The 20,485-nt window shown below is 36.8% G+C and overlaps 1 protein-coding gene across 1 annotated transcript in view; it reads left to right on the forward strand.

The window, feature by feature from the left end:
- Positions 1-7,933: 7,933 nt before the first annotated feature.
- The window catches only part of LOC149554297 (peter Pan-like protein), a 36,494-nt gene continuing 23,942 nt past the window's right edge, over positions 7,934-20,485 (forward strand). The window contains exons 1-2 of the mRNA XM_089789504.1: positions 7,934-8,073; positions 8,212-8,370. The gene's annotated coding sequence lies outside the window, so the exon portion shown is untranslated. The remainder of the gene's footprint in view (positions 8,074-8,211; positions 8,371-20,485) is intronic.

The raw sequence follows: 20,485 nt of genomic DNA on the forward strand, positions 1-20,485 counted from the left end.
GGTCGGCCCAGAACACAAATTAAATACAAATACATAAATTAAATGCCAAAGTCGGCCTCCTACAACAATTAAATTCTCAAAATTGATGTCTTAGTAAAATTGTGATATCTCCTAGCTCCAGATGAATTAGAACTCGTTCTTCAAATCGTAGATAGAAATCTAGGCTCTCTTTAATTCTTTAAATTTTCATCCTCTAACTCATTATAAAAAATTAGTTACACGACTTGCAACAGGTACCAAATTTCCAGACCATGCCGAGCTCCTAGACCATTAACCAAAATCCCTCTCAAACATGCAAGATTGCAAGGGAACCCAAGATGCTCCTACATCAGACACCCCAAGTTCGAAAAGATGTTCTAGTAACTGGAAGAACATCTTTTGGGATTCAACACATAAATCCCAAACTGGTTCTTCATATACATATCCTTTGAGTCTTTAACTTGTACACTCTTTCCCTTGTTTTCCTTCTGCACATCCACCACAGGTGTTCCATAGGTCTGATTTCCATGCTGATCCCTAACTTTTTTAGAATTTTCCAATTCAACTCGACTACCAATACTTAGGTTCCTCCTACTAAGGTCTTCATTATGCAAAGGAATCAGGGAAAACTTCCTACCACCTTTTTCAATTGTAAACAAATTCTTGACACAATCATGCACAGTCCTGCAATCATACTGCCAAGGTCTACCAAGCAACACATGACAACTGTTCATATCCACAATATCACACAACACTTGATCCTTATACTGCTCAATCTGGAAATCAACAAGGCATTGCTCCCTCACTTCCAAAGCATGCTCACCCTGCAACCAGCCAATCCTAGAAGGATAAGGATGCCTCATTCTCTTCAAACCAAGTTTCTGAACCATCTCTTTAGCAACACGATTATTAGTACTACCACCATCCACAATTACTTTGTAGACTTCACCACCGGACTTACAATGAGTTTTGAACAAACTAGTCCTCTGACAAGAATCCAATGTCCTCTCACCAACCAATACTCGTCAAGCCAACAAACTCTCTCCTTGCTCAGGTTGACTCTCTTGGACTTCAACCTCATTCACAACAGCAACTATCCTACCAATTGGACATTCAAAAGATCTATGCCCTTCTTGACCACACTTGAAACAATTACCTCTAAATCCACCTCCACCTGCCCTTCTTTTCTGTTCAATAGGTTTTGGTTCACCTTCTGCTTTTGGTTTAGCTTGTGCTGAACTATCCTGCTTCTCCTTCCCTTGGAAACCACCTTGATTCTTCCTCTTTAGCTTCTCCTCTACTCTCAAAGCGTATTGATAAGCATCCTCAACTGAAGAAATATTTATAATACCAACCTCATCTTGAATATTGAATCTCAAACCATTAATGTACCGAGCTACCTTCTCTTTTGACAATTCTCTATGACCAGACCAAATAGTCAACTTGTAGAACTCCTCTGTATAATCCTTCATAGACATATCTTTTTGCTTCAGATTCTGCAATCTTTTAAACAACTCAAGTTCATAATCAGCAAGACTGAACTTAGCCTTCAACTTAGTCACCATTAACCTCCATCTAGTGATCTTCATTTCACCTTCCTCTTCTCTGTCTCTTTGTAGTTCCTTATAACAAAGAGCAACATGTCCCTTCAACTTTGTTTGTGCTAACCTCACTCTAAGTGGATCCTCAATATCCTCAAGCTCAAAGTAGTCTTCCAATTCACCAATCCAATCAATCAAGTCTTCAGGATTCAAAGTACTTGAGAAATTAGAAACCTCCATCTTATGCTTCAGCTTCAATTGAGATCTAGGTCTAGCAAACTGACCAACCCTAGTTCCAATAGGTCTCTCCACATGATCAGTTCTATCCTCACCACTAGATCTAGCAACTTCAAAGTCCTTAGCAACTTCCTCATAACTGCCTTCAGTACCCACATGTCTAGGTACATCACCTAAAGCACTCACAATTTCAGCAATCATGTCACTCTTCATCAATGCTATCTGAGATCTAAACTCTGCCCTAACCTCCTCTATTTCAAATCTAAAATCTTCTTTAATCTTCTCGAAGAGCCTTTCTTCCACAACATCATCAATCTCCTTAGGGTCTGATCTTTTTGGAGGCATCTTTCAAATTATTAGAAAACCCTAAGCAACAAATCCACAACCAAAATCTACCTCTTCAACCCAAGTCCTAGTGCAAACTTCCTGAACTTCGGCGATCTTTCCACACACTCAGGAACAACCTTCACTCTGATACCACCTGACACAGTGTAAGGCAAGAGAATCCCCAAAGGAGATGTCCTAGCCCCTTGTTATAAAACCATGCAGTAGAAACATAATAACAAGAAGCAACAATGCAAGATCTGATACCAAATCATAATAATATATTCATAAAATATAATTGATTACATGCAATGTGCTAGGCTGTAAGGCCTTCCCGATTACAGCCAAATACAAAGCAAATAATAGTTCTGCAAGATCCCTCAAGATCCAATCCCAAAACCCTAGCTACTAGCCCTTCTCAAAATTCGCTCTTCCAAGCTCCTCTACTTCTCCTTGCTGAATGATCATGCCTAAAGACTTCCCCACAACCCCTACTTATACCAATCTAAGCCACAGGTCAGCCCAGAACACAAATTAAATACAAATACATAAATTAAATGCCAAAGTCGGCCTCCTACAACAATTAAATTCCCAAAATTGATGTCTTAGTAAAATTGTGATATCTCCTAGCTCCGGATGAATTAGAAATCATGCTTTGAACCATAGATAGAAATCTAGGCTCTCTTCAATTCCTAAAATTTTCATCCTCTAAATCATTATAGAAAATTAGTTACACAACTTGCAACAGGCACCAAATTTCCAAACCATGCCGAGCTCCTAGACTATTAACCAAAATCCCTTTCAAACATGCTGGATTGCAAGTGAACCCAAGATGCTCCTGCATCACATTTTGCTTACTTTTGTGTCATGAAAATAGATCTGCAAATTTCTCTATTTCCTATAATTTTAAAGTTATAACTATACGGGAAAAAAATTTGACTGCACATATGAACTTGTATACAAGTTTCCATAAATGCATATTGTCTCAAATTTCTAGCTTCTTTGCAATGCATATAGCAATGTTATTCTCTAGTTCTTTCCACTAATTACTTTTTAAAAAAAATTATATTTTGCTAATTGCATCCATCATATTAAAAAAAAAAAGTTGGTTAAACATTTCTTTTCAACACATGTAGACTACATATATCTAACAACCCATTGCCCCTAAAGGTAGGGACTCAAGCTCATTAAGAGCCCTTGTTTTCTAAGAGGAGATGATTTGATATTTCATTGCATAAAGACATTACTTTCAATTTGTTTTTTTAATTTTCTAACTCATGAAAATATCAAATAAATTATAAAATGTTATAGGCTAAACCATTACACATCCTTTTGGTGCAAGTGTTAAAGTTATTTGTATTTTAGGAGAGATAAAAATCACCAAGACATTGAATTGATTATTATGGAATGTTTTTAATAAAAAAAAATTATTTTCAATTGCAAAATATATGTATTACTTTCTACTACTAAATTTTGCAATGTTTGTTAGATTCATATTTAGAATTTTTTGAAACAATATTTGTCAAAATTGTGCCCACTCTACCCTAAATACATTGATATTTCACATCTTATTTCTAAAAACATTACACAAGAAAAGGAAAAGGAAAATAGGCTGTAGTTCCCGTCAAACAAGTATATGCAAATCATCTTTTTTGGTTTTGATTTGAAATATTCTATAGATGACATGTATAGCTAGGGAACAAAACAAGAAATAATTATTTTTGATGTATATTTTCTTTGTTATAAGTACTCAAGCTCAACCTTATCAGAATCCAATAGTTTTTCCCTCCTATCAAAACTTCCCTATTAAATCTACACCTTCTTGAAAAAATATTACATATTCATGAAGGGGACTCTCTTCTCTAGAGATAAATATATATTTTTAATTTTTTTGATATGATTTATTATTATTTTTCCTTTCTTGAGGGAGCATCTTCTGAAATGTTAAAATATCGACTTATAATATTTTGAAATTATAACATATTATAACTAATAAAAACACTCAAAAATTTATATAATTATGATATTAAATTTGGGATCTATAAGAGGGTATTTTTAGTTTTTGAAAAAAAATCAATTTTGATAGAGAACTAAGATTTGACTAAAATAGATTTTGGTATCCTAAATGGTGACACAGATATGTGCTTTTACCCTACTACTTTATCTTTACAAAACTAAGTTACTAAAGGTTAATACACATTAATATATCAAGATTGCTTTGTTAACCAAGTTACAATGAATATCTAGTTCTAACTGAGTTGTGCAAGGATTTGAGTTAGTAAGTTTGTTTTGACATCTAAGGGATTTTGGAATTGTTTTAGTGGTAATTGATTCACCCCTCCCCTCTCTATTATTCCACTTATATTTCCAACACCTTTTCATCTAAATCATCATATGTGACCAAAGAGGTACTACCTTCTTTAGACGTACTAGTCATTGGTTCAAAGGCATAATCACCTATTAACATTTTCCTTTTCTTTTAGGTTGATGAGGGTCGAGGTTGCTCACTTTCTTTTCCTTTCTTATGCTTCACATATTTTGATATAATATATCAAAAAATTTATGCACTTACAACCCTAATTGCCTCCAACTCTATTTCATCATAGAAATGAGGGAGTCCCTTAGTTAGCCTTTGCTTTTCAATATTCAATAGAATTCCCCACTTCCTTACTCTTTGCATTATTTCAGGGATATGTTCATAATTTCTTATGATATCTTCTTCAATGTTAAATTGATGGTCATATCTATGCAATAAAATACCTTATGTGCCCCTCGGGATCATATTTCCTTGCCTTATCACTTTAAAATTCAAAATTGTTCATAATATACTCATGCACCTCTTTTATATTTGAATATCCTATTATGAGACCATCAAATTTGATGAATTGGGGCATATGATTCTCCTTCCTCCTGGGAGTTGCAATGTCCCTTTCTATCCGTAATAGCTGCGAAATGAATTCCAAAACACCCACTCTCCCAAACACAAATTGGGGTAATCTATGAGGTTGCTACCTTCATCTATATAAATTGATTAATGTAAATTCAGGTTTGTACACCCAATCCTCAAAATTGAACTCATACTTCTTATCAGGCAAGTACTCTTTGGTCTTAATGTGATTTTGATCTATTTGGGATTTATAGTAATTGATCCTCCTAGCAACCTAGTAATTCTTACAACAAATACATCTATGAACACTTTATTATCCCCATCCTTACCATGCTTATCGTAGGCTCCATGCCACATTTGAATGGGCAATGGGTTACCTTGGTCATTAGTAGTGGTCATTTTCAAAAAACTCCTAATCTAGTTAGTATTTTGAAATATTATAAAATGACATGGCAGAGAGTAATATTTGAAAGATTTGGTGGTCCTCCACTTGGCTAGTTGTATATGGAGAGTTCTCTCAATTTCGCTAGCAAAGTCAAACTCTAGGTAAGAGTGAGGGGTTTGAATCCTCATAGACATATACATGTAATCAAAGGAAATCTTCTCTAAATAATTGGGCCCAACCATTATAAGTTTTTTTAAAAGAAACCCATAAATCTATCCACAGAATGAGGATTGATATTCTCAACTGGCATCAACATGTTATTCCGACCTCTATTCATAAAATGGGCAATTTTTGTCAGCCTGAATTTCATCATTCTTTCATAGACTATTCTGAATTGGTCCTTGTCAATTTTGGTTAGGGCCTGAGTGCTTAAACTAAAATATTCTTCAATGCATGATTTAGTCACGACCATCAAGGACATTCCATCTAGTTTCATCACTGTTCTTGTGGCTGGTTCGTAATGTTTAGCTAAAATATTGACAAGGTTAATATCGACATACACATTTGGAGCTATTATTTCTAGGTTCCTTTAAATCCTTGTTTGCATAAAAGTACCAAAATAAGGACCGACCATAAATATGAAGACTTGCATCCTTACACCCATTGAACTCATTCAAAAAGATGGACATAGTTCCAATAGCAGATAAATCAAGAAATAATTCTAGGAGTACTTTTTGAATGGTCTTTTCCTTGTTTCTTCCTTTATCCTTTCTAGCAACTACTTCTTTCTTAGTACTAACTTCTTTCTCGGGTGCCAATTGAAATAAACTTAAAGATAAAGTAGAAAATTTAACTTATGATTTTCAAGATTTGCATACACCACAACGCAACTCACTTGCTCGTTCTCCAAATCCTTTCTTAGCTTGAAGTGGTACTTCGCATGGAATGATTTCTTTCCTTAAATTACTTGTCTTTATTTCTTATTTAACTCTCATTAATGATTTTATACATTTTGCATAAGTGACCACTTCTTTGCTTCGCTTTACCTATCATCTCAAACATTCTTGCAATTAATGATTCGTAGTTTGAGGTATTTGAAATGACTTATTTTGCCTTTAAAATGTTCATTAGTCACTTTTTCATCTTTGCTATATGGTCTAGCCACCCCTTTCAAAATGACAAAAAATGACACTTTGTACTACCCTTTCACGAAACAACAAAAGAATTGCTACTTCCTAGTCACCTTATGTTGGTACATGCAATTTCACCATGAATCACCATTTCACAAACCTTTCATCTTAGTCATCCTGAAATAGCAAAAATCTCTACTTCGCGAGGTGTCTTCTTTGTCTTCTTTGAAATAGTTAAACTTTTCTATTTCACAAGTACCTTTGATCATCTCTTCTAAAATGATGAAGACATGTTTTTTTTGGGTGTTTTCCAAGGAGAAATTGATAATTTATAGTGCATTTATGTATAGGAATTTTTAGGGTCTACCACACAAGTCTCCACCATTCTATATGATTCTTATCATTTTCCATTAGTTATGTAAGATGCTCATTTTGTTTGGAGGTTCCCTAATGGAAAGTCATTTTCTTTCCCTTTATATTTTATGCTTTGAATCCAACTTATGAAACACAAAATTATTAAACTCTATTGTTGATCAATTGTCCAAATGTTCATTGTCTTTCAATTTTACATCTGGGGCATAGAGTCATATGATCTTCCCTTTCTATCTTTTGTCCTCCCCTGTTGACCAATAATATTAGTATGGGTGATCTCTTGTGAAGGTCAAATACTTCACCTCCTTGAGCATCATCGAGATGCAATGAGTCCTAAGTGTTCCATCCATTCTCGTGAGAGATGAGTTCATGCAAACCACTACTTGTGAAACATGGGTCAATGAGTTTGACTTGAAAACTACATAGTTGAATCTTGATAACAATATCACAATCTATATTTACTATCAAACTATGATACAAATGTGAAACCATGAGATATTAAATAAAGATAAAACAAAGAAAGAACCTCATTATACAAAGAGATGTACTTAAATATGAACCATAGAGGTTTTTAATTAGAAAAATGTATATATTATTAAGAGCGCAAAGAACTACAGTGAGATTTTATCATGATTAGGAACATTTTATGGTTTGTGGACCAAGAACAATCAATCTTGAACGTGGTCTACATTATAGTTTTTAAGTTCAAGTGATTATAATTTAAAAAAGAGAGTAAACTATACATGATTTTTGATAACAGACTATCAAATAAAGAACAAACTTTTAGACTTGGACCTAGAATATATATGAAACATAAAGAAAACATTTGATGAACAATTGTGAAACAACTAAGAAATCCAAAAACATCTTCATGTTTAGCATTCAATATTCTACATGTAGCCATCCATTAGATTCATCTATAGTCTCACATGTTTTTCTTCTGTATAAATAAATGATTAAAAATATTCAATTTTAATTTTCTTTTTAACAATTTTTTTTTTTATAATATGAATGAAGGGACTAACATTTCACAAATCAGAAGGTTATGATCGTCTCGTGTATGCATATTGCACACTCAAAACATTAAAATCTATAATAAAATAGCAAACATTGGAGAGAAACTAATAAACCCTAAGAATGACCTTTTATTACTGGCAGGCTACTTTTTCGTATCAGCTTCTCGCGTTCGGGAACAAACAACTCTCACGCAGTTAAAACGTTCGTCGCCTGAGCCCGAAAACAAATTGTAACTAGCACTTAATATTTTCGTTTAAAGACTGCATAAATCTTGTGTCGAGCTCAACCTAGCACTAGCGCTAACATCTTTAAGCTCCTCTTTTTGTTTAATGTGAATAGACTGAAGCAGCAGCCGTAGGGAGATTGGTTCATGTTCGTCTCGTTTAAAAGAAAAATTCTGCATTGGTAGGGTTTTGCATCATTTTTTCTGCAAGCTCTATCTTTTTCTTTCTTGTCGGCATCGTTGACAGCTCGCCAGAGTCTGTGCAGAATCTCGAGGTAAGGGACTTGCTATGGTTTTCAGTGAATGCTGCTTAATTTTGCAATCTCTGTTTTGGTTAATTTCATCCTAAAACAATGCTATTGTTATCTTGTAAATGAAAATAGTGTTTCGGTGATTCTATGTATGGCTGTTTTCATATACGATATTACCGTAATACCTAGTGTTAGATCCTATTTATGAATGGGAAATGAAATTTATATTTATTTGGTAGTTTCAAATTATTTTGTTTTCATTGTTCTTGAGGAATTTTCCCAACAGAATTATTTACTAGTGTATCGATACCAGCTTTTTCTGATGGTGTATATGCAATGGTTGCCACTGCTATGTTAAGAGTAACAGGTAGGCGTTCAATTATTTACGAGTTCGTTACTTTCTGTAAAGATCTCAAAACAAAAACAGGGGTTTGGATGATCATGCTGTAGGAGTATAATTTAGCAGGTTTCATTATCATTCATCCTCTTGGGTACTGACTGAAGACGATCTCCTTTTTTGGCTTATTTCCGACAAGGATTGCTCCCTTACATTTTATTCTCATCCATTAGCCTGGAGGAAAAGTGGAGTATCTCACCCTGATGCCGCATTCTCTAGGATGGACCTCTTTTTCTCTCTAGTTGATGGAATGCCTTCACAACATGCTTAAGCTTTTGTTGCCATGCCCCTTCTTCTTCTTCATCCTTTTCTTCCATTTTGCTTCCGTCAGTGGTGTAAGGCAGCAATGAAAAGTGCAATGAAGAGAAGAAGAGGCCAAAAGTATATGGCATCAATAGTTCTCAAAGAATGCCTCACTAATATGTAGGACCACGAAAATGGATTTTTTTAAAGAAATAGGTGCAATGCTTGATAAAATGGTCAAAAAAAGGTTGCTTAACGACCTGCCACATAATTGGCAGGTGTAAAGCCAATCTCATAATTTCTTCCAGCATTCTAACTGTAGCTAGAAATTACCCTGTCCCAATCTCTTACTTTTGTCAGGCTATGTGTCAGCTCAAGTTTAGATATTAGAATCGAAACAGATAAAATAAAAAAATTATAGACTCCCCGAGATCACTATTATCATCTCCACGGTGCTTGAATGAATGCACATATTCTCACTTCTATTGACAGTCTAGACAGAATGATAATCAATACACTAGGGATATTGATGAGATTTAGGGATGAACATTAAGCTAGCAATACAGGCATAGGCGACAATGAATGTCATTTGAATGCACCATGTAGTTTACAAAGGCCACCTAATCCCTTGTGAAATTATCATGTCAGCATGCGTAGTAGTATTTGTTTGATCTAACAGTCTAGAGGTACATACAGTTGTCAAAGCCAAGTTATAGACTATTATAATAGTCATAAAGATGTCATGAATCACCAAGAGGGCTGCTATCATACGTAGTTACTCATGGCAGATTTTTATCACTCAATTCAAGCTCTACACTACTCTTAACTTCCTAAAGCTGTCATGCAGGCATAAAGGACAAGCTATAAAAGGTTGTTATGGACAATCCTTCATCTCCGCACTGTGATAATGATTGTCATTGACACATTAGACTCTTATGATTGTCATCCACAATATTCAACTGATGAAATTCAAAACCCAAAGACTGTCATGAAGGCTCAATAGAGTGTTACCCGAGGGGCACAACCATATTTGCATGGTTGCTGTTATAGCTATCAAACACAAGTCATTGCATGGATGTTACACCAGCATTATACCTAAAGAGTTGTACTACTGGTAATATATTGTCAAAGAGAGCAACAAATAATGTTATTTCATCTATACTATGAAATAACTGTCAACAAACCATGCTAGCAACGGAAACAATCATGCATCCATAGGACAATTTGTTAATGTTTTTGGTAGCCGCAGGAGATACCATTTCTACCTGTGGTGGTTCTTCTATGTTGATGTTGAACCTATTCGCATCTGCTGGGAAGTATTGAGACTCTTTTGTGCATCTGAAGAATCATGTTGTGACTGTTTGAGTCAGTCTAGACTATGAAGCTTCACTGTCTAGTAACTGATGTGTCTTCCTCTTTGATCAAACTGTTTTGAGTTCGCAGCAATGAGTTAATATGTAGCATCATTGTCTCCAGCTCACGGAGCGGCTGTACATGACAGTTGGCAGCATAGTGGCCAGCGATTGCTTATGATGATTGAAGATGAGTCGGCTTCTATTCTCAACTGTCACCGTTTTAGTTAATCATGATGGGAGAGCATGTGTTGGTGATTCATATTCGATTCAAATTCCCTTATTTGGAAAAAACACTCAGTCTGAGTTCGTTTTGGCCCCGACAATTGTTATATATTCGGGGTGTATTGCATATGGCAGGGTAATGATTGAATGGTATTCGTATTAGACATTCCTGTGTTTGTCTTTAAGGATTTCTGCAGACAGTATAGTATTTTGCATGATGTGTGATATTATATGAGCTGATCATTTGTCTTTGCATCGGTGATTTTAAGTGTACTGTAGATGTCAAGCAGATTGTTTTTCTTAAGACATTCTAGTGATGAATGATAGAGTTATCGATCTTTGTGAACGATTCATCTTCAGATTAAGCTTGAGTGCTTTGTATCCAGTTTTTTGTATTCAGTGAAATATTGGTTCTTGGTGTGGCTGGTTTTTCATCCTCTAGGGGAGTATTTTCCCACGATAATCTTTGTGTCTTAGTGTTAATTATTATTTTTATTGCTGTTTATTAGATTATCGTTATTTCTAGTAATAAAATTAACACAACTATGGGAAGTCGGGTAAAAGATTTGTCTTTCACAATAGATTATCTCCTTAACCTAAATTGCCCCTTGAAGATAAATTGGACTGTGACAAATACTAAGGAATGGTTATATTAGTCATAAGAGTGACGGAGACAATTGGATAAAAAGCTAACTGTAAGAATGTCACCTGTTAAGGAAGCTTCAACTCATGTTGCACAGGGGACTGTTTCAAACCCAACAGGACAATCATTACATGAGGTGCCAGGATCACTTAACCAAGAGAATAGGTTGTCACATCATGAGGTAGACTTTCCCAAATCGGGCAATACTGGGTTTGCCAGGAATTGGCAGAGATTTTACCAATTCAATCATTAGTTTCTGATATAGTAAGGCCCTACATTCAAGGGAATGCCATGGGCTATATGGGACAGTCGTGAACTAAAGAAACCCACAATAGCGCCATACCATTAACAATAAAGATAGACATCAAATGCAGTCTGAAAGATACCAACTCAGGTTGCAACTATACTTGAAATTGAATGTTTTACTCTGAACGTTTAAAAAATATAGATTGCAAACAGTAGCTCAGGCATATAGACTATTACATGTTTAACATAGAATAGTATCCACGTTGACAATTTTAACCTCAAATAGGAACATTAATGAGTTTAGTTGTATCTGAATGGATAACCCATTCCAAAAGCCTTAGATGTACAACTTATTGCTATTCAAATCTTTATAGGAACCTGATTGATTGCGCCTTGGTTAACCACAGCGCCACACTAGTTAAAGGTTTGATGACAATGCCAATTGGATAGAGCCTTGGAATGGCATATTTGTCCTCAGACCACACTACTCATTACACAGAATGACCTGGTTCACATAATGCTGTTGCTGTCTTTACTAACCTCACGCAGAAATGGATCAATAGTCACTTCTAATACTTATGCTTTCCTGTGTTGATTGACAAAACTAAAGAGAATATCAATATCACTGCTGCAGGAGTAGGTATTCATTATATTGTGTCAGATCCTCGTCCTAGAATCAATGTGAATCCTCTAGCTACTGGTCAGCGCAATTCTCCTTCAATTGCCATCTGATTTGATGCTTCTGATATCTCTTCCAAATTTGTATGTTGCACTACGTCTTGTGAATAGAGTTATTTTTAGTAAAGATTAGAGCATCTACTGCAATCAGTGTTTATACATGCAATGGCATTACGATAATAGATAAGCATCTATTATTAGTTAATGGTAATCTATTTGTAATCTATTGTAAATATTAGAATGTTTCTAATATTTGGTTGGCTGTAGTTATTTGTTAGCTTTCTTTAGCTTTCTTTTAGCTAGAATAGGATATTTCTAATCTTTACAAGCGTTTCCTAAGGAAACATCACTTTATTCTTTTGTATATATAGACCTCTCGGTCTCTGTTAATAACAAGCAAATATTTTACCAATTACATCATAATATGGTATCAGAGCCTATTCTTTGAATTTTTTCAAAAAATATTATAATTTCATGTTCAAAATTATCAGAGCAATATTTTTCGAAATTATTTTCTGTGATATTTGCTTCTTACGACCAATTTTCTACAACTGGCATTTGTTTTTCTACAAATTTCTGCCATTTTTGTGGCTTTTTTGCAGCAGGGCCGTTTTTGCTCAAAACACTAATTTTTTGTAGAGGATCAATTTTTTTTACAGATTCTTGGTGGGTTTTTCAAGATCTCAAGTGGGTTGTCTGTTGCGGATCCGAAAATCGACAACATACTCTTTCTTGATTTTTTGAGCCCTCTTCTTGGTCACCCTTCAAATTTTTCAAGTCTTTTAGTTTTTTGCCTCAAAGAACGTGCCTTCACAAATTTTCAAGCTTTTTCATTGAAAAATGTGCTATGGCATCATTGACTAATATTCTGCGCTAGAGCAATTCAAAATTCAAAATCCATAGAATAATATCTCCCATGCACTTTAGTAAGATTCAACCCTAAGGCTTTAGCTACGAAATATGGCATAACATTATCTGATGCACCTGAATCTATTATGCAATTGCTGAGTTTACATCCATTAATATACAATGAGATATAAAAAGGTTTAGGTTTCTGTCTAGGGGAGGTTGCTAAAACAGTAGAATCTTCTTGATTAAACAAGCCAGATGTTAAGGTTTCATCTTCGATTTCAATAGTCACATTATGATTCAAGTCTGAGGTACCTCCTTTATATTTATCCACTAATCTCTTTAGTTCAGAAGGATGTGACTTTAAATAATCAATAGTGGAAATTTGAACCTTTGACTCTTCACAAAATTGAATGAAATCAAAAGATGTATTGTCCTTACCTATTTGTGAAGTGGATGTTCCTTGATCAGTATGTATCTTACTCGTAGAAGGACCAGAGTCATCTCTGTGAGTATGACTAGAGGTTTGATTCTTCATTCTTTGTCCACGGGTAAGTACTTTGTATGAGGTTCCATCAATAGTAGCGTAACATTCACCCTTTGATTCAGAATTCGATTCATATTCTAAAAATAAATTTCCAGAGTCGCCATTTGAACAAGAATCAGGTTCTGAACACGGAGCTGCAATATTTAATTCATTAGTAGATAGCAATTGCATCATACAGACAGTCTCCGGACAATTCTCACTGTCATGATCTGTGGTTAAATGGAAGATGCACATATTTCCCTTTTTCGGTGCTGCTTCTATTTGCAACCTAGGTTGTGAACCCATAAGCTGCGGAAATCTACTTTCATTGTTTCTTCCTGGTGAGTTTTGGTAATTCCGTTGATAAGAATTATTGAATCCGGGTAATTGCTTTTTCATCGCTACTAGCTCATTAGACAGCTTCTGAATCATCTCTTCTGATGATGTAGTACTACTGGAACTCCCTTTAATTTGAAGTTCTCGTTTCCATTTTCCCGCAGAAATTAGGTCATCTTCACATTTAATAGCTTTCTTCTGTGCGTCAACTAGATCAGTAGGGCGTGCTCTTCTCAGATCATAATTATGTCTGGAGGCATAGCACTAATAAAGAAAGTTTTTAAATTGCCGGGTGTGGGTCTATCAGCAGTAGGAATTCTGCTATTAATTTTATTGAAGTTGGCAATGAAATCCCTCATGCTCATAGTTGGTTGCTTCTTAATTGAAGTCAACTGTGTTAGCAAGGCATGTTCATCTTCCGCAGTCTTGAATCTGGCTTCAAATTCAGTCCTCATCGTGTCCCAATCTGTTATTGAACCATCAGCTAAATGATAAAACCAGTCTGCTGCATTATTTGTAAGGGTCTCTACAAACAATCTTACAACGATATCTTCATGTCCCACCCCTAATATATGAGTAGCCGCAAAGAAGGCTTTAATGTGCTCATCTGTAGTAACCTTCCCATCCCCTGAGAATTTAGGGAAATTCTTCTTTGAACCAGCTGGGAGTGGATGATAGGCATTTAGTGCTAATGGCCCTGTTGCTGCAGCCCATGGAGCAGCCATGATTGTCCTAGCAGTATATGGCGGAAAATTAACAACTGGAGGCGTTGTAACTCCGTGAAGTGCTAACACCTGACAAGTGGAATGCGAAGTGCTGGCGTCTTGGCTTCTAACAGGAGAAGGGGTTCTACTCCGACTTTTACCTTCACCTTTCCGCTTTGGAACTTCTAAGATAGGAAAACCGAGCTCTGTTAATTTTTCAAAAGTGGAATCTTGCCCACCCTGTTTCTTGGTACTTTTGAGGAACCTAAATTGTTCCAGGATGCTAGGTCTGATTTAACTCTAAGCTTACTGTCTTAATTGTCTTTTCGCTCTCCGAATATCTCTTCTTTGAACAACTCTTTCAAAAGCTTCAGCTCTTCTTTCTTCTTCCTCTAATATCTGGCTAGCATTTCGGTAATGTTTAGTGTTCCTTCTGTGCCTCCAAACAAATGTGTTAAGGGATGAAATTATATCCTCTTGGTCGTCTTGAAAACCAAGGTTAGGTTGGAGCACTGGGATTATGTTTTCACGAGGCAGTACCATTTTTCCTCATGACATAGGCTTTTTGATCAAGCGACTGTTCGTTTCCCCAGCAGAGTCGCAAAAAATTTGTTGGTAAACAGATTTGTTCTTTTTATCTTTCGTGAAATTATGACTCTTAATGCCCAGATTATGAACAATATCTATTCACAACAGTTGAAAAGCCATTTTATGGTTACCGGCTTTTCTCTGAATTGGTAGGTATAGCTCCCTATATGAATGGTATTCAAAGAATTCTGTTTGTTCCTCCTATCTAATTTGGGGTATGTTCTTGACCCGAGAACAGCAAAGGTATAACCAAGTTAGACTTAGACAAGACCTAACTCAGGCAAGTTTGAGTTCTAAGCATCTAATTATTTTTGTGTATTCACAATCTTATGAATTCACAAAACCTTCAGATATCTAACTACGAAAACTTGAAGCTAAACTACTGCTATTAATTAATTATACTAAAGTTTCCTCTTTGAATGAACAATAACAATGCTTATTACATTCACTCACTGTATTATGAACAAGAGAAGTAAAACTCTGTTTATCCCTCGTTCCAATTCCAAACATCTGAGGAAAACACTAATTTCAACAATTCTACAGAACAGAAAATAATTGATATTAAGTACTCTCAATTGTCTCTGCAACAAAAAGCATCTCACATCAAAAATTTGCCGACCTTTGATTAATCATTAAATTTCATACATATAGGTTTTGAGAGATGACCGTTACAATGGGAATTTCAATCGGTTCATCTTTTGAAAATGACAAATGGCTAGATGCCAGTTTGTCAGATTTCAAAATTTACAAAAATTTGCAACATTTATATCAAAAAACAGAAAAGGAGTATTTTATAAGTCATTTACACTTCTTTCCCTTTTCAGTTTTTGCCCTATATGTTCTGGCAACCACTATAATTGGGATCATCTCCTCGTGACTAGGCACATGTACATTGGTGAATCTTAAGAGCCACTTTGAATGCTCCCGAGCTAACTCCTTTACTGCACCCAGCTGACTTGTCAACTCTCCAGCTGCCACATGTACGCATCCACCGAGTGTTTGCAACTCTACCACTCTGTTTTGACTGCTTGAAGTCATCCCAGATAGATTATTCAAGTATGTGGAGAAGTTATTCTTCATTACCTCTATCCCAATGAGAGCCTTTCCTTGCCCACTGCTTTGTGGATCTGTGTGTAACCCTTGCATGAGCTCAAATGCTCTGTCTTGGATCTTCTTCACCTTTTCCTTTGTTTCTTTGAGTCCTTCCTCTGCCTCTTGAATCATTTCCTGCTTGAATTGCATGTTCTGAAGCCATTCGAACAGAGGCTCAGTCCCCTTCTTCAAAATATTTGCTTCGATTGCCTCTTTTGCCTTCATTTGAATGACCATATTTAGGAGAGAAACACATTCATCACACCTTGCCTTTTTTGCAGCCAAAGTGTTGTGATTAGAAGTAATATTATCCTTCTCAATTTCTAACCGAAGGATAACATTTCCAATTTGATCAATCAGAACAGCTTCATCTGTATTGAGCTTCTCAATCCATTCTTTTCCGATTTGGCCAAAATGTCTATCCTTTTGGAGTTGTGAGATGAAAGCTTGCACTTCTTCTGCAGTAGGGTTCTCAATAGCAGGCACACCAATAATGGTTGCCAATGGAACAACTAGTTGCCTGATGAATCTTTTCAATTCCTCAATCTTTGCTTTCATTCTGATTTTTGACAGTTTGAGGTCCTCTAATTGTTCCTCTATCACCTCGTTACTTGATCTCCATAGGCCCACTTTTGTATAATGCCTAGCTTCCCCGAGATCAATTGAATGCAGAGTGAAGTCTTCTGGCGTCATATCTTCAATTCGCCCTGCCTTGTTTGGTTTCGCTACCTCCAGAGTTAAGTGTCCTGTTTTTGGATCTTGTCCCAGAATTGACAAGGTCTTCTACTTTTTAGCTTTCACCATGGCAGATCCTGAGCGAACCACTTGGGATACAACATCTTTTGAAGGAACACCTTCATCTTTCCTTTTTCTCTTCTTTTCCAAAGTATCCTCGAGCCAAGATTCTGTACTAATCACTTTGGAGGCTGTTCCAAGTGATTCAATGCTGAACATCTTCTTCTTCACTGGAGTCGTTGTTGCTGTAGTTGCAGAAAAGGGGGGCTTTGGATTTCGAGAAAGAAGCCGAGATGAACCTGGAGCTTTCTCTTCTTTTTGGGCTTTCTTTGCAACTTCATCGGAATCAGTGGATTCGCTACTACTACTTTTATCATCTCCGATCTCTACTATTTGAATAGGAGAACTAGTGGGCTTTAGAAGAGGAGCACTTACGGATGGTGTAGGGCTATGATGAGGGGATAAGACAGGGGCGACATGAGGAGATGGAGTTGGAGAAGCTTGAGGAGATAGGGGTAAAGTGGCGTGTGGAGGTGAGACTGGAGCAGGGGATCCATCTTTTTGCTCTTATGTTCCCTTCTCAGCTCCAACTTGAGCTCCAATGACTGGTAGTCATCCACCTTGATATGTTGGGGCTATTGGAAATGTAATCCATAAAGGAAATGTAATTTTCTAATTGGGCCGCATGGTGGTGCTTAGTTGTATTTAGGTGGAATTCTAGAAAGTTGTGATGTTGTAGAAGGTTGTGGATATTGTGTAGGTGGAATTCTAGAAGGTTGTGGATAAGTCATGCATTGGGTGGTAAGTGCCTATTTAAGCAAGGCATATGAGCATTTCTAATGAAGCTTTGGAAAGAAAAGCTTCAAGGTGTGAAAGCTCGAGAAGTAGAAGCCGGAAGGAAAGCTTTGGAAGGTAAAGCTTCAAGGTGGAAAGCTGGAAGGTGTGAAGGCTTCAAGGTGGAAAGTTGGAAGGTGTGAAGGTTTCAAGGTGTGAAAGAGAAGGAGGAAGTGAAGAGTGAGTTTTCCTGAGTTTGTAGATAGAACGCCAAATGTGAGGCAGTTTACAGTAGGATTGTGATGGAGTTGTGAGTGTGTAGACAGAGCGCCGAACGTGAGGTAGTTTACACTTGGATCTTGCATAAAGTTGGAGAAGAGCTAGTGACTGCGGTTTAGAAACAAGGAGGTTGCTTGGTGGCTTGCGAGCACAAGTTGAGATATCAGAAGTTTCTACTAGAGTGTGGATTTGGACTAGCTTGGGCTTGGATTGGATCTTGAGGGATCTTGTAGAAATGTTATTGGTGGTGTGGCCGTTCATCAAGTGGTATCAGAGCGTACCTTCATCACCAATCTAAGTAATCAGGTTCGCAGCCCAAAGCGAATAGTGCAGAGCACACTAAACAAATAGAATCTGCCTTTTACACCTTCATGGCTAAAAGACTTGCAGATCATGTGAAGTCATCTGCTTGGTACATTGATTTAGGTGCATCTTGTCATTTCACTCACCACAGAGATTGATTTATTGACAACAAGCCTTATTCAGATTTTGTTATTTTTGGTGGTGGAGAAGAGTACACCATTGTCGGTAAAGGCAACATTCAAATTCAGTCTGCTAGGAGGAATCTCATTTTCCTCGATGTGTACTATGTTCCAAGGATGGAACTAAATATACTCTTAGTCAGTTAGTTGCTGCGACATTCTCCACACTTGGATGTCACCTTCAGTTCACATTAGCGTACCATCATGGATAGGGCAACTCAGTCTATTGTTGCAGTAGGTCTTGAGGATCATGGTCTTTTCTAACTTACTGGCTGCTCAGCGATCTTCTGCTAGCCACTTTGGCATCAGTGATATGGGCACTTAAATGTGCATTATCTCTCTCAGCTTGCTCAGGAAGAGCTTGTCCTTGGTTTGCTAGAAATTCAAACTCAGCAGCTTGAAGTTTGTGATGCATGCTAGGCTGGGAAGCAACATCTCACACCTTTTCCCAATGGCGATTCATGGCAAGCTTCTCAAGTACTTCAGCTTGTTCATGCCAATATCTGCAGCCCTATGACCACTCCTATTCTCTTGGGTCTAGGTATCTTCTACTATTTGTTGATGATTTCAGTAGAAAAATGTGGGTACATTTTCTTAAAAAGAAATCAGATGCATTTCTTGTATTTCAGAAGTTTTTACCATTAATTTAAAAAGAGTTTGGGAAATCTATTATTACTCTTAGATCAGTCAATGGGGGGGGGGGGGAATTTGTTCTAATGACTTCTCTAGCTTCTTGGATACTCATGGCATCAAACGCCAGTTAACTACACCCCACACACCACAACAAAACAGTGTAGTTGAACGTCAGAATAGAACAATCATCAAGATGGCTCAATCCATGCTCGAACACAAACATGTTCTTAAGAAATTTTGGGCAGAAGCAGTCAACATTACAATTTATCTTTTGAATTGGTCACCCACAATGGTGGTCAAAGGTAAAACTTCGGAAGAGTCCTGGCCAGGTCGCAAGCCCAGAATCAATCACTTGAAGGTTTTTGTCTCCCTTGCTTTTGTTTGGATCCCTGATGTGTCACGCACCAAGTTGGATGCTAAGAGTCAGAAACTTATGCTTGTTGGATACAATAGTCTTCACAAAGCCTACTGCTTGATCAACACTGAGACATCTTGTCTCTTGTATAGTCGTGAAGTAGTCTTTGATGAGCAGCGATGCCCATTCATGCCTGTTTCTCCTATTCCTAGTCCAGTAGACCAGCCTATGAAGGCTCATGATTTGGGAGTTAGGCTTCCATTAGGTCCACCTAATGGGAGGGCTCCAGTAGCTCTTGCAGCTCCAGCTATACCAGTGATCCCTATACAAACATCTCCAGCTTCTCCGACATGATCACCTTGCTTTGTAGATGTTTCACCTGAGTTTGATCTAGATTCTTTGGATGAGCAACCTAATCACCAAGCATCTCCTGATACTAATGTTGGTCATTCTCCTTTCCGACCTAAGTGGTGGGTTAAGACACTTGCTGATCTTCGTGATGATGAGCTCATTGATGGGAGAACTACTCGAAAAAAAAGCAAATCTAAAGATTCTATTAACTTTACTCTCATGGCCAACATTCATAGTTTGTTTGAAACTCAAACATATTCTAAGGCTAAAGGAATTCTAGAGTGGAACAGGCCATGACATCTGAACACCAGAGCTTGCTGAAGAATAACACTTGGGTCCTTTTTTATATTCCACCGAGAAAGAAACCCATTGGCTGCAAATGGGTTTACAAAATCAAATACAAATCTGATGGTACTTTGGATAAGTACAAAGCTCATTTAGTTGCGAAGGACTTTTCTCATTGTCAAGGCATTAATTATGAGGAGATCTTTGCTCCTACTACAAAGATGAGCACAATCATATTAGTCCTAGCCATGACAACACTGTTTGGCTGGAAGATCTATCAGATGGACGTCAAGAGTGCTTTCCAGAATGGTGATCTCTACAAAGAGTGGAACAGGCCATGTCATCTGAACACCAGAGCCTGCTGAA

Source organism: Cupressus sempervirens, chromosome 6 (genome assembly GCF_028749045.1).
Source record: "Cupressus sempervirens isolate cs-2001-9-10 chromosome 6, ASM2874904v1, whole genome shotgun sequence".
Classification (NCBI taxonomy): domain Eukaryota; kingdom Viridiplantae; phylum Streptophyta; class Pinopsida; order Cupressales; family Cupressaceae; genus Cupressus; species Cupressus sempervirens.